Source organism: Schistocerca gregaria, chromosome 1 (genome assembly GCF_023897955.1).
Source record: "Schistocerca gregaria isolate iqSchGreg1 chromosome 1, iqSchGreg1.2, whole genome shotgun sequence".
NCBI lineage: Eukaryota > Metazoa > Arthropoda > Insecta > Orthoptera > Acrididae > Schistocerca > Schistocerca gregaria.
In genome coordinates this window covers 422,261,136-422,271,765 of record NC_064920.1, presented here as the reverse complement: position 1 = coordinate 422,271,765, position 10,630 = coordinate 422,261,136, and positions in this window count along the sequence as shown.

Sequence of the window (10,630 nt, the reverse complement as noted above, 5' to 3'; positions counted from 1 at the left end):
GCCTAGGGTTCCTGTATCCTGAATAAAGTGAAATCCTCTTTATTTCCACTGAAGAACCAAAGAAACTGGTACACCTGCCTAATATCGAGTAGGGCCCCCGCGCGCACGCAGAGGTGCCGCAACACGACGTGGCATGGACTCGACTAACATCTGAGGAAGTGCTGGACGGAATTGACACCATGAATCCTGAGTCCCTAAAAGTACGAGGGGATGGAGATCTCTTCTGAACAGCACGTTGGAAGGCATCCCAGATATGCTCAGTAATTTTCATGTCCGGTGGCAAGCGGAAGTGTTTCAACTTATGAGAGTGTTCCTGGAGCCACTATGTTGCAATTCTGGACGTGTGGGGTGTCGCATGGTCCTGCTGGAATTGCCCAAGTCTGTCGGAATGCAGAATGGACATGAGTGGATGCAGGTGACCAGACAGGATGCTTACGTACGTGTCATCTGTCAGAGTCGTATCTAGATGTATCAGGGGTCCCATATCACACCAACTGCGCACGCCCCACTAGCTTGACCAGTCCCCTGCTGACTTGCAGGGTCTTTGGATTCATGAGGTTGTCTTCATACCCGTACACGTCCATTCGCTCGATACAATTTGAAACGAGACTCGTCCGACAGGACAACATGCTTCCAGTCACCAACAATCCAACGTCGTTGTTGAAGGGCCCAGCCGAGACGTAAGGCTTTGTGTCGTGCGGATATCAAGGCTACACGAGTGGGCCTTCGGCTCAAAAAGGCCATATCGATCATGTTCCGCTGAATGGTTCGCACGCTGACACTTGTTGATGGCCCAATATTGAAATCTGCAGCAATTAGCGGGAGGGTTGCACTTCTATAACGTTGAAAAGTTCTCTTCAGTCGTCTCTGGTCCAGTTCTTGCAGGATCGTTTTCCTGCCTCAGCGATGTCGGAGATTTTGCCGACGTTTTACCGGATTCCTGACATTCACGGTACACGCAGAAATGGTCGAAAGGGAAAATTCCCATATCATAGCTACCTCGGATATGCTGTGTCCCATCGCTCGAGTGCCGACTACAACACTACGTTCAACCTCACTTACATCTTGATAATCTGCCACTGTAGCAGCGATAACCGATCTAACAACTGCACTGGGCACTTGTAGTCTCATCTTGGTGTTGCCGACCGCAGCGCCGTATTCTGCCTCTGTATTTGAATATGCATGTCTATACAAGTTTCATTGGCGCTTCAGTTTATAATGAAAGTATCAATATTCTACTTGAAATCTTCAACGCACAACCGCATGTTCAACAATATTGTTACCGCTGTCGGCTGAAGAGGAGCAACAATGTATCGCAACCAGCCTGCTGACATGTGAGTGAAAAGAAAAAGGGAAGAAAAGTTCTCGGTGTAGTAATAACAGACTTTTTGTCAGAATGTATTTACCTTTTATGCCAATGAGTTCTATCCAGTATTCTTCTAGTAACTGAATGTCATCACTGAAACGCGATTCTACACAGTCCAGTCACCTTAATGTGACAACGCGTCAAAAACCTGAACAGCCACATTTTGCAGCGCGTGCCGTTGCGGGACATGGAGAAAAAGTCACTGAGGTTCTGGAAGGGATCTGGAGGAATGTGGATCCTTGCCAGCCCAACAGCTTGACCAACTGCACTGTTCCCGGTTGACGATCCATGGCGCAAACAGTCTAATAGAGTTGGTCCCATAGATTCTTGACAGTGTTTAAATCCGGGGAGTTCGGTACGCAGGGGATTACGGTAAACTCACACTGGTGCTCTTCGAACCACGCACTTACACAGCAATCTGTGTGACACGTTGTATTGTCCTGTTGGTGGATGCCAAGGGAAAAACAAACTGCAAGTAGAGTTGGAGATGGTCCCCAAGGATAGATGCATACTTGATCTATTGAGCCTTACAGAGCGACAGATGCCCAGGAAAAGCCACGAAAACATTCCTCATACCAAAGCTCTCAAAAAAAAAAAAAAAAAAAAAAGGCTCTGAGCACTATGGGACTTAACATATATTGTCATCAGTCCCCTAGGAGTTAGAACTACTTAAACCTAACTAACCTAAGGACATCACACAACACCCAGCCATCAGGAGGCAGGGAAAATCCCTAATCCCGCCGGGAATCGAACTCGGGAACCCGGGCGTGGGAAGCGAGAACGCTACCGCACGACCACGAGATGCGGGCCCACAGCTTTCCCTCCTCTGGCTTGAACACTTGCGACAATTACTGCAGGCATGTCAATTTGACAGCGTCTCTCACTCGTCTCAAACAGATCTGTAATTACTCTAAGGTAACGTGATTCCTATATGTCTTCCTGCTGTCCAATGCCTCTATTAACATTCACCGAGTAAGCTTACAGTACGCCGTCTATCTGGTAGCTGGAATTGTTATTTGGCAGGCCTAGTGATCTAGTGATTCTAGTGATAAGGCGCGTGCCTGAAAACCGAAATATTGAGAGATAGAATCCCGGTCGGATTACAGAATACTGCAATCTGCTTTTAAACTAGCCTTTACCCCCCAGTGTAAACGGTATCTACCAAAATTCTGTGAATGGTATCTGTTAAAATTAAGATTAAATTTTGTCTCTCTGAGCAAGCTGTTGGGTCGCCATTAAAAACTGATCGTTGTCGTGCATAACATTAATCGCACAATAGACTGATCAAACTTTTGCAAGAATAATAAGATAAATGATTCAAAAATAAATGATTTTAATTTAGCACAAGGAGGAAAAACCTCTTTTGGAAAACAAGAGTTTGCAATCGGTTCTCAATCAGACAATCTGTCTGTTGATGGACACTGTACTTTCTAAAATTGAAACTTTACTTAACAGGAGATTAAATAAATAGGCTTGCACGAATTGCAGACGCTGTACGATGTATCCAATGAAGCAAAGATTGGGATGCTTGGGATAAACGCTTAACAGTGAAATTTAATTCACGTACTGAAATTTAAAGGAAACCTAACACATTTACGTGAAAGATAAAGATTGCTGGTGCCTGGCATGAACGCTTAAGAAAGCAGAAAAATTACTTAAATTTCTTACGTGGTGGGCTTCTAAATCACTGAATATGACAAGGGACGGGATCATCGCATTAAAGGAAACACCCGCAGTCTCCAAATACACACTAAACACGACACAGAGGGAAGAAAACAATCTTTAAGAATATGACAAACAGAGAGACCGCAGAGGTTCTTTCCACCACCCTATCGCAACTCGGAAAATTAATTAAATAGAACCTAAGATCCAAAATGTAATTCGGGTCGACAATAGAGATTCAGTTACTTACAGGAATACTTATGAAGCTAACACTGATCAGCAACGGAACGATGTGGTCCGAGCCACAAAATTCCCGGAAGTCGGTTATGCACGAAAGGAACTTCACTCTCAAGTAAATTATCATTAAATCCTTGCAAGCTAAAGCTGATATTGAACGCATGGAACCTAAAGAAGAACACTAAACTGATGAAAATGCTGAACACAGATGCAAATTAACAAAGGGAAGAACAAACCAACATAAGGAAGGCAAAGGCACGCACATTCAAGTGGATATACACGAGTCCTAACTGTAATCAGACATAGTTCTCACACCACGCACCCACACTGCTGAGTGAACAATCACTGTTCATGAAACTCAACTATTACAAAAACTATTGTTCACTATTGCGGATACAATGCTCTGAACTACTATTAATTGCCTGTAGCTGGGAGAGAAATCAGTTAAGACTTCAGCTAGATTGAAACTCACACAATTTCAACTACTACACGCAGCTACTATAGACCAAATCCTAACAGCAATCTCAATCACCAAATTTCCAGGTGCGAGCGACCACCATCCTGAACAAATCGGAGTCCACACACGTAAGTGGTCAGAGAACATCCTTACACCATCCTGATAACTTAAGCACAATAGCTAGTCGCCCATAAGGAAAGGAGACCTATTGGGCATTCTCTAACCTTAACCAAAGTTGGCTAAACTGGCACAGTAGCACACAAAGAGTTTACCCGCCGCCAGACACAATAAAAATTCAATATACATCGCATTCACTCACTCTGTCATTTTAAAATTGTAGGATTGGGTAGGAAGCATAGCGTCAGAGCATAAATACGCTATAATTAAGTGTGGCGAAGGTACAGGAAACACAGATACATAATAAATCAATATATTGACATAAAATAGTCATGGAATAAGTACGAATCCAGCGAATGTATACAGTTTTGGCTGACAGGAACAGACTCAGCTGCCGAATCTTCCTCCCAGCATGTTTATTGAATGCTACGAAAGTATACGGTGCTAAGGTACATGTGAAATGACGTTAAATTTGATTTAAACACTATGAAGGAGCTCTTTTGGAGACCGTTGAAGCTATTTGCGTATTTGTAAGGAAAGACACGTGTTTGACATGCCAGGAGTAGGTTAGGGACGCACAGGTCGAAGTACTAGCATCATTTGAACAACAGAATATTCATTATCAGCAGTATATGTAGATGTGATGTGTTTCTGTTAGTACTTGCCTCAGGTTTGCTATAGCAAATATACAAGCCACTCTGCAGTGACTGGCATTCGCCGTTACAGTAAAGAAAATATTTCAAGGAGATATGTTATCGCCACTGGTGACGTACGCTGTGCAAATTGCGCACACCTCCGTTCGAGAGTATTGTGTCAAACGTCAGTCAGTCTTCACATGCCTTTGTTGCTACCTGTTATCTGTGTTCGTGATGCTTCCCCTTCATGTGCAAAATATGCACCGAGTAATTATACTCAGCCATAGCCATAAGTGGGAAGCGATAAACGTAGAAGTACAGCAAACGCTTAAGGAACTAATAAAAAGGATAAAAAAACGTTCATTTAGGTGCAAACACGTTTAGCCGTATTCTGTAGGTCCCCCACGCCCCCCCACCCCTCCTCAAGAATCCTTCTCTTCCAAAAGGCGTATTTGTAGATTAAGCCCTTCAAAATCGCTGGCTACCGAAATACATGGGCATGCGAAACTACAATGAGGAGCATTGCTTCAATGGAGGTTGCATTTGACGGCGTGGAAAAAGTGGCATATTACAGCCAAATAAAGACAACGAAACTCCAAAGAATGTAAAGAGCCAAAATATGAGGAACTGCGAGAAGAAAATTCATAAAAAATCAATTATAATCCATTGAAGAATGCTTTCAGAAGAACAATAGACTTTTGTAAATTTATGATAAACAAAGGGTCTTTCTTCATACGCAGTCGTTTAGTAACACTAAATCGTTACAAGGAGAAATTAAGCTGAAGGTTCTTTTAATAGCTTTTGAAGAAGGTAACCTCTGAAATGGAAGTTAATCTGTTTGAAATGAAGTACATAAATCTCTGAAATCAAATTGAATAGTAAAACTCAATCTTGTAATTAAATTTCGTGGAATCATTTTAGTTAATTTTGAAAAACAAATCTAAAATGCTTTTGGTTTAGATCTGTAGCAGTCTACGGTGCACTCGCTAGATGGCACAGGTAATTTGTGTGTAAAATAATATAATTAGTCGATGGAGACTGTCTTCAGCCACTCGGCGTTCTCGCTGCTAAATGCATCGTGATCCTTCAGCTCAAATGCCACTCCATTTCCAATGATAATGTTTACTTGTTTCTGTCACTTGACGGGTTGTAACTTAGTATCTAAGGCTCCAATAATACGATAATTCTGTACCGGATAGGTAGGTATTTTGTTTACTTCTTTAATCCTTTTAAACATATTCTGCGATAAAACATTAATAGAGGCACCTCCCTCCAATGCTATTTTCATATGAATTTCTCCCACTATGGCATGTACAGAGACCTGCACTAAAACCCGTTATGTTTAGTGTGCAAAGGCTGATCCATAGTCGACTGATCTCTGATATCAGTTCCGTCATTATATCTTGAAAGACTGACATGATTGCCTTGACTGCCCCCACCCCGTTTTACGACAGCCACCGGAGGGCCTAATCAGGTCGAAATTAGTTTCATGAAGTTTCCTTAGTGACTTTCACAATGCTTACTGAATGACCTTGAATTTGCCAAGTACTGGCAGGCGCACCATGGTCTATTCAGCTATTTTGTGGATAAGTATTGTCTGTGCATTCTGGGTTTCATTATTTGAATTCCACTAACCGTTATTATTACCTCCGAAACTTTGTCCGCCCCCGTTCCCTGATACCCAAGGTGACATCAGTTATTATTAAACCTTTTCGATTACTATTATCCGAATTGGTTCAAATGAACCTGAGCACTACGGGACTTAACATCTGAGGTCATCAGTCTCCTAGAACTTAAAACTGCTTAAACTTAACTAACCTAAGGACATCACACACATCCAAGCCAGAGGCAGGATTCGAACCGTATTCCTCCAAGTACCTCTGAGACTGCCTTGTTCAGTGTGGAAACGCTCTGGGTTGAAAACATGTTTTCGCAGTCTCTCTCAATACCCTGATAGAAATGCTCTTTCAATCTGCTCATAAGTTTGACAGAGTTCAGTGCGTCTGTAGCCCAAACGGCTCCATCACTTTCTGTTTGCCCTGTGATGAAACGGATCTTTTGCTGCTCAGTCCAAGACTATGCAAATACCCCTCTGAATGCTCGTATAAACACTACTGGATGTGGGGTATTTTTCTCTGGTACAAAAACTTGGAGTTTTCTACGCTTGAGGAGACTTTTCTCGGGCAAAACCGGAGATAGTGATGCTACTTTATATGGTATACGAGCTGGCGATAGGTTACTAGAATTTGTGTCGTCCCGGTATGCTGTATGATTTGCTGCAGTAAGACTGGCGTAATAATCGGATACTTCATTAACAGCGATTGGTAGCCTTAAACTACACTGCTGGAAATTGAAATAAGAACACCGTGAATTCATTATCCCAGGAAGGGGTAACTTTATTGACACATTCCTGGGGTCAGATACATCACATGATCACACTGACAGAACCACAGGCACATAGACACAGGCAACAGAGCATGCACAATGTCGGCACTAGTACAGTGTATATCCACCTTTCGCAGCACTGCAGGCTGCTATTCTCCCATGAAGACGATCGTAGAGATGCTGGATGTAGTCCTGTGGAACGGCTTGCCATGCCATTTCCACCTGGCGCCTCAGTTGGACCAGCGTTCGTGCTGGACGTGCAGACCGCGTGAGACGACGCTTCATCCAGTCCCAAACATGCTCAATGGGGGACAGATCCGGAGATCTTGCTGGCCAGGGTAGTTGACTTACACCTTCTAGAGCACGTTGGGTGGCACGGGATACATGCGGACGTGCATTGCCCTGTTGGAACAGCAAGTTCCCTTGCCGGTCTAGGAATGGTAGAACGATGGGTTCGATGACGGTTTGGATGTACCGTGCACTATTCAGTGTCCCCTCGACGATCACCAGAGGTGTACGGCCAGTGTAGGAGATCGCTCCCCACACCATGATGCCGGGTGTTGGCCCTGTGTGCCTCGGTCGTATGCAGTCCTGATTGTGGCGCTCACCTGCACGGCGCCAAACACGCATACGACCATCATTGTCACCAAGGCAGAAGCGACTCTCATCGTCCCTCCATTCACGCCTGTCGCGACACCACTGGAGGCGGGCTGCACGATGTTGGGGCGTGAGCGGAAGACGGCCTAACGGTGTGCGGGACCGTAGCACAAAGGAAATGACTTGACTGCTACCACGAGTGAACTGCATGCTAGTATTGCTATCCTTTGATTGTGAAAAATCACTTTCTAGAGTATCATATTGTCATGACAGTGTGTAAAAGTTAGCAGTCCATTTCTCTATGTTACTAGATTATTTTTTAAGCCTTTGGATAGGCTCCGTAATTTTTGGATTGGTTCTCAAATTGCATGATCGTGTCGTCCATAATTGCCTTAAGATATTGTAACAATAGGACCATGAGGTCATTTGGTTGACCGGCTATTTGTATGTTCATTTCACTCGGAATATCTCCCATAGGAACATTTATTTCGTGTGAAACATTGATATCAGATTGATAATTTAGCATCATTTTGGCACAATACGTTATCGGGCATAATATGTGCTTCAGTTTCAGAGCGCATTCAATATCGGGTTCTGAAGCTTGTGCATTTTCAACCTGCATGTTAGGCAAACTCATTCCGTTCAACTTTAGGCTCTACGTTATTATCTTCCCTCATAGTCATTTTGAAAATCTTGTCTATTTTTTCCATAGCATTCATACAAATTAAATGTTTTTCTTGCAACAGTTTTGAATGAATGAGATCTGAAAAAAAAACCAATTAGATAACAATCTCCTACTGAGATACGCTCATACAACAATGCAATGTGGCACACGCCGTTACTGATAAAACGCTATAGAGTTAGCTATCTTGTAATTTACATTCACAACGCCAAAATTCAACAAGGAAAATGTTGTTAATGAGTGACATGGAAGACAATTTCAATACTACATGTTTTACGCAACATGAGAGGCTAAAACTGCAGATTGCTTTTATCCAAAATAGTGATGCATCGACGTTCTCAAAATGTTTCCTGGATTTGGTGAATGGAATTCTCTTTTTTTCCCTCTATTTTTATCTCTGTTTTTCTTTTTAATGCCGGTTATCCATTGAGATATGGTACACACAAAATAGAAAAACTAACAACTTCAGATAACTTATAAGCCCTGTCGCGGTCACGTCAATTATGATCGCTCTTCCGTTTAGTTAGCTGTTAACGTTTGTTGCTGCGTATATAAAAGTCAGAAGAGACAAAAGGGCGATTATAATGATGAATGACGAAAATCGACGAAGCCTCTGTTGTAGGCCTGTCTTCAACACGATGATATGTAACCGTGGAAAGATGAGTAACCAGTTTTGTGCGTCAGAGTTAACTTTGAAGTAAACTGACGCTTATAAATCGGCATCGGACTTCATTCTCATGTATTTAAATGAAGGTAGGTTCCTCTTCTTGAATGTGCTGTGAGCACTTAAGACTGCGGCAATGGCAGCCGATCTATAGCATCATCGTATTAAAACGACCAACAACGAATATTTGCTGGAAAGCATTAAAAATTATTAAATTAGGACAAGGAGTAAATTAAATAATACAAATAAATGTTTTTATCATTTCAATACACCTTATCTACCTCAGCGTCATAAGACATAACCTTTTATTCCATACATTCACTGAGATGGCTACGACAGAAGAGAGAGAGAGTCCAAAACAGTACTGAGATACCAGCATTTTTCATAAAACAAAATTTATCGTAAGTAAGAAACGGAAAATCTCTGAGATCGAGATTTTGTGATACTAACTGCGGGATGATACCGTCTACAAAATGCTACCATGTGAAAGCGTTGAAAATCTGCATTAAAACAAGCAGCAACAAGCCAAAATAGTGAAATGCTGCATTTGGCCAAAAGCTAGTACTTCGATTAGTGCTGCATATATTCAAAGAAGTAAAGACCTAGATATGATTCTAATGTATCAAGTAGATATACCGTCAGACATGATGAAAATGTTCTCAGTTTCCTAACTAAGAATATATTAGCCATACAATCTCTGACAAATAAAGGCAGGAATATTGTCTGCCAAAGAAAAAAAAAAAAAAAACAAGACTTACGAAAAAACCTTTCAAGTTAACCCTGTAGGTCTTTTATAAAGTGACTGAGAATGTATGCAAAATTCAGTTTACTAACAACATTTATTTTTCCAAAACAAATACAGACGTAAACTATGCTAAATAAGTAATTGACTGAATACTGTAAACAACCAACAGGTCGTTTAAGACCACAATGAACAAGGATCCTAGGTGGAAGAAGTGAGTCAAGTACTCTGGCCCTACAAATGTGGATAGCACAATCTGAATTATTCTGACGCCGAGCAGACTTTGATTGATGAAATCTACTGTGGTTTCTCTACAAAGGTGCAGCTGAGAGCAAGTGTCGATTGATATCTGTATGCCCTGACAATGCCGGAGCAACAGTACGTTACCCTGTTTGCTTCATGTGGCGATGTAACTTTCAGCTGGCGCGATGGGTGTGACGGAGATGAGACGTGAGGTGGCACCTGTGAATCGATCGTTGCTACTAAATAAATGCAAAAATCTCACGTTCCAGCAATTACGCAGACTGATCGCAATTTACTCTCTACCAGAGCCCTGACACCACAGTAGATTTCAGTGTGTGACACGCCTGTTCACTGGTTATACCAAAGACCAATTTGCTCACTTATATGACAGACCACACAAGGCTACCAAACGTCAAGACTGGTAAACCAAATATGAATAAGTGTGCCCTCGGCAAACGAGTAGTTCGAGACATTTGAAGTCACACTGTCGGTACGGTAAGGCTCCCCAGTCTAAACTACTCGCAAGTGAAGTAAGTCTCAGGACAGGTCCCAAGCACCAACCACACATGCCAGAGCATCGACCAGAAGTCCACTTACCAGACCGAAATCCCGCACCCGAGTGCCTGGCACCTCTTCAGAGACAAAAAAAAATCCGTTTTCCCGCAAAGTGCAGGAACTAAACCGCCTTCAGGCCGTCTTGAGCCGATCTCAGGGCTTTAGAGGCGCTAAATCTCCCCTCCCACACGACAGCACAAACTCCTGTCGAACCAGGGCAAGAGTTAAGAAACCTGCGTCTCTGGAAAAAGCAGAAACCGCCAATTACTGGCTTTTTTAAGTTTTCGC